At 41.7% G+C, this 4,760-nt stretch overlaps 1 pseudogene; it reads right to left on the bottom strand.

Annotated features, from left to right (window-relative positions):
- Window positions 1-848: 848 nt before the first annotated feature.
- On the bottom strand, window positions 849-2,023 carry LOC101526137 (G-rich sequence factor 1-like; annotated as a pseudogene).
- Between the last annotated feature and the right edge of the window lie 2,737 nt (window positions 2,024-4,760).

The following is a 4,760-nucleotide window of genomic DNA, read 5'->3' as shown; positions in this document are numbered from 1 at the left end:
TCCCCAAATGAGCACAATGGCCGGTGCTGCACCGATCCGAAGCCAGGAACCAGGAACCTCTTCTGGGTCTCCCACGCAGGTGCAGGGTCCCAAACCTTTGGGCCGTCCTTGACTGCTTTCCCAGGCCACAAGCAGGGAGCTGGATGGGAAGTGGAGCTGCCGGGATTAGAACCGGTGCCCATATGGGATCCCGGGGCGTTCAAGGCGAGGACTTTAGCCTCTAGGCCACGCTGCCGGGCCCTAGACAACTTTTTTGAGACTAAAATCTCCCCTTAAGTAGATAGGCACCAATATTTAATGCCTTTAGTACAAGGTTGACATAAAACTGTCAAGCTGTATGATTTAAACTAGACCATGTTTTTCAAGACTTTATATTTGCTGTCTTTAATTCCTACTCCTATCTAAGTCCTCAAATGTAAATATATTCTGCCAAATCATACCAGTTTAAAGTACTGAAAGTTTCCTTTGCTTAGGTGAACATTTGCTTAAAAATAAATCAGTATTTCACTCCAGAGAAGTATTGTATCAGGGTTTCCAATTCATGGGCTGAAAAACAAAATCTGAGTATTTTAAATGGGAGAAAGATCTTAAAAAAGTGCCAAGCAAATATGTGTAGACTTCATCCTCTACCAAAACAAACTGTTTAAATCATAAGATTAGTCTTTGAAATCAAATTCTGAACAGTTTAAACAGAAGTTTTAACTGATGGCTTGTTTCATAATCCCAAAATGAATCTCTTCTTTCTCTTTGTAAACAGTTCATTGTGAAATTTTTCCTAGAAGTAGTTAATTCAAAAACCCAAAACCCTTTCTCTAGCAGTTGTTGCTGTTAAATTAGGACATTATATCTCAAGTCCCCAAAAGACATGCAAATGAAATGCTTCTTGCTTCACCTTCATGTGAGGTCCCTGGAAGTCTTATTTTCCCTTTTGGACATGAATTTAGGAAGAGTTCAATATATCTGTGATGGACGTGGTGCTGGTCCTTGCACATGGTGGCCACAGTGTCTTTGTGGCTATTGAAGTGCACATGGGCCTCCCAGGCGAGCTTCTCATTGGAGCTGTACTCCATGGTGATCCTCATGGGATTCAGGGGAGTGAAAATTTTTATAATGTCCTGGGCATTGGCTTGGGAAGGCAGCCCTCTCGTGGACAAAAATGCAGTGAAGTCATCAAATCCACGGACTCTGGAAGCTTTTCTGAAGCCTCCTTAGGCAATTCTATTTCTTTCTCACTTTCAAAAGCTGTCAGGGGGCGAATATCCTCATTTACTTAATGTTCTTCAAAGACCACTTTTTGTTCAGTTTCATACTCAGGAGTAGAAGATGCCCTTTTCTTTCGCTTTTGAGAGCCAACATGTGTTCAAACTTCATTCCTTCTGCTTGGAAATACCTCTATATCGGTTCCCAGTTTCTTCCTTGTGTTTCAGTAGGATTTGGTTGGCCACCTCAGGTTCTTAAAACTGTACATAGGCCTCCCCGTTTTTCTTTTCCCTCTGTAGTCTCTCAAAGTGATGTCCACTATATTCAGACTTGCAAAGAAGTCTACAGTGTCTTTCTCATTGCAGCCATAAGGAAGTCCTCAGTAACTGACCACACCATCATTTACCACAGGCAAAGATTTGACCTGCAGGCTCTTCATTAAGGCATCCACTTCTTTATTGTTTATCTCACAAGCTTCCCTGTAGCACTGGCTAATATGCATGTGGTGCCTCTCCAAGGCTTTCTGCACATTGTGCTTGAACTCCATGCTGATTAAGGCATCACCCCTTCATTTCCCATCTCTGTTTTAAAGGAAATGTATCCTTTTCTCACCATTCTGGATTCTGCAGTTTGAGAAGAAGTTCATCACATCTTCCACAGTGTAGGACCAGGGTAATCCTTGAGCTTGAATGAGAAAAATATCATCCACTTTCTCTCCGAACTTGAGCGGGGCTAATTCATACTCAGGGAGGGAAGGAAGGTTTTCCAGGTAGGTGGTTTGGGATTCCTGGCTGTAGTCCTGCACAGGACCCACAGCCACAACCAGTCAGGATTGGGTAGGAAGTAGTGGCTGCTGCAGTAGTGGAGATAGCCACCAAATAGGCTGTATGGTTGCTGTTTGTGACGGTTGGTCTTCTAGAATATATCTTAATGGCTGTTACCAATAGCTGTTCCAGCTAGAACTCTTTTCTTAGTCATAAACTGGTAAGACTTGTGTACATATTATAAACGGAATAAACTGGAGATTCCTTCAAGTTTACATATTGGTGAAAGGTTGAAGGTGAAAGGTGAACTATGTTAGTAACAGATGATATTGAAGAAGCATTGCTGACTCATTATGTAGATGACCTGGGCAAGTTTTTAATCTAAGAAAGCTTAATGTTATTCTTTTTGTAGCAGAATAATCTATTAAAGTAATACTTTTGTGTTTTGTTGATACTGTTGTAGAAGATTCTGAGAATAAAGAGTTAATTTCCACCAGTCCTTTCCCCTTTCTCTAGCTTTTTATGCGCGCGCACACACACGTTCATACTCACCCCCAACATATTGCATATTAGGTCTTAGCTTCTGTGCTCTGCAATTCATAGCCCTTAGAAGGACTTAGTGGTTATCTAGAGCTGGGAACCAGGGTGAGAACTATCTGAGAGTAGTTGGAAGCTATACCCTTCAGGAAAGAAAAGGACTGAGATAGAATTCATGGACACTAAACTCTTCTGGAGTTGTCTGTGCCTTGCTCCATAGAGTGGAGGGAGATGTCTGCATATTCACTCCAAGAGCCAGAAGAGCCACTGAAAGGAACTCCTGGGCTGTAGGGGGAAAAACCACAGCAAGATAGTTGTTCCCATAGACAACCAAACAAGAAGCTTCCAGTTCTAGGGATAGGAAGGGACCTTAGAAATCACTATAGTATCTGTCAGCCTTGGTAAGTGATGACTGTGGATCAGACTTGCTTTAATAAGAAAACCAAATGAATAAAATTTGAATTGCATCAATGACTGCCAAGTCTCACAGGACTCCAGATATAGCTGCTACTCATGGTTATGATTTACCATGGTGAAATAATACTAAGTATAGTTAGCAAATGGAAAAAGCACATGGGGAGACCAGGTAAAAGCTCCCAAGAGTCCTCTCCCAATGGAGTCACACAGGACACTCTAAACCCTCAGTAAAGCATTGAGGCAAGATATATGACATGCTACAAACATTAGATACTCAGTGTGTAGGCTTTTCACATGGACAGCCATGGACAGCCTCTAGCTGGCCTATGCCCACATTCCATCCTTCCATAAGGAAACTAATGATCTGTATTGCTAATGTTAGTAGCTTATAAAAGCAAGCCACACTTATGGGTTAATCATAGGAACCTCCTAGCACTCCACCAACCACTGCCATCAGGACTGGCCTTATAAGCAGGCCTTTGTAAGATAGCATTAGGCATGCTGTGTTAACTCTGTACAGCATGGCTTCAGAACATTTGTTGAGACAAGTTAATAGAAAGACACACTGACTGTTCTAGCTCCCTTTCAGGATGCATGGACACCTCTGGCAGTTTGAACTGATCAATTCTACCTGCAGGTTTTAAAATTCATGGGTAACTGAATGATAATAGACAGTCTAAGGCTACTGAATGAAGAACTGCTTACATCTCTCCAGAGAAGGGGGCATACCTGTTTCAGACAGCCATTAGGTCTGGGGTGAAGTACTAGGTTTGATCAGGAGGCAATTAAAGTAAAAAAAAAAAAGCCTAGCCCAAAGCCTTCATTCTGTATTCTGGGCTAGAGAAGGCAAGGCAAGGAAAGCAATTCGAACAATATTGGTGGGTTCTGCACTTATATGTGATATCTGGTTCCTGGCCTTGGGTTGACATAGGGCAAAGGAAATGATGACTAATGTGTGGAAGTTATGCAAGGTGATGGACATTATGGATTTATGATTGATTGGTGTGCATATGAAAGGTATGTTTTCAGGCTAGTTGCTTATTATCTGCAGGAATTAACCGGCTCTAGAAGGTGCTATCTTTCCAGCCAGCAAGGCCCCAAGATATCAAGACATCACAAAACTACTCAATTTGATTACCCTTAATCCAAGTTGTGTTTTTACACAGTTTATTTAAAAGGCAGAGCAGAAAGAGGGTGTGGAGGGTGAGAGAGACATATCCCATCCTCTGATTCACTCCCAAATGGCTTGGGCTTGGGCAGCAATGTTTGGACTAAGGCTGAAGCCAGGATCCAGGAACTGTGTCCTAGTCTCTCACCCAAGTGAAAGAAGTCCAACTTCTTGGGTCAGCTTGTGTTGCCTTTTTATGGACATTAGCAGGAAGCTGGATTGGAAATGGAGTAGCAGGGACTTAAACAAGCACCCTAGTATGGGATTCCAACATTGAAAAATGTGGTTTAACCTGTTATACCACAAGACCAGCTCATTAATCCAAGCTCCTTTTGCACAATCACCATGTACCCATATAGATTCTTCCTATCTCCACCAATTGCATTTTCAGCAATAAGCAGTTCTACTTTATAAGGACCAAGAGTGTTCTTGGTGCAGTTCATGCCATCTAGTACTCATCATGAACTCTTAAACAAAATGATTTATGAACTTGCAAGGAAGCATGTCAGGAGAATTTGGGAAGACGATTATAATAAAGGTTTTAACTGGGCAGAAGAATTTGTTTTGTAAGAAGGGTTAAGGTATGTGAATATTTAATTGGTTTGCATTAATCATAGTATAGACAAATAAATTTGAATTTGGCAAGGAGCAGAGGAACTAGTCACTGGTTGTTT

The sequence above is a fragment of the Ochotona princeps genome, chromosome 1 (genome assembly GCF_030435755.1).
Source record: "Ochotona princeps isolate mOchPri1 chromosome 1, mOchPri1.hap1, whole genome shotgun sequence".
Taxonomy (NCBI): domain Eukaryota; kingdom Metazoa; phylum Chordata; class Mammalia; order Lagomorpha; family Ochotonidae; genus Ochotona; species Ochotona princeps.
The sequence above is the reverse complement of the archived record's forward strand: the minus strand, read 5'-3'. Positions and strand labels throughout refer to the sequence as shown.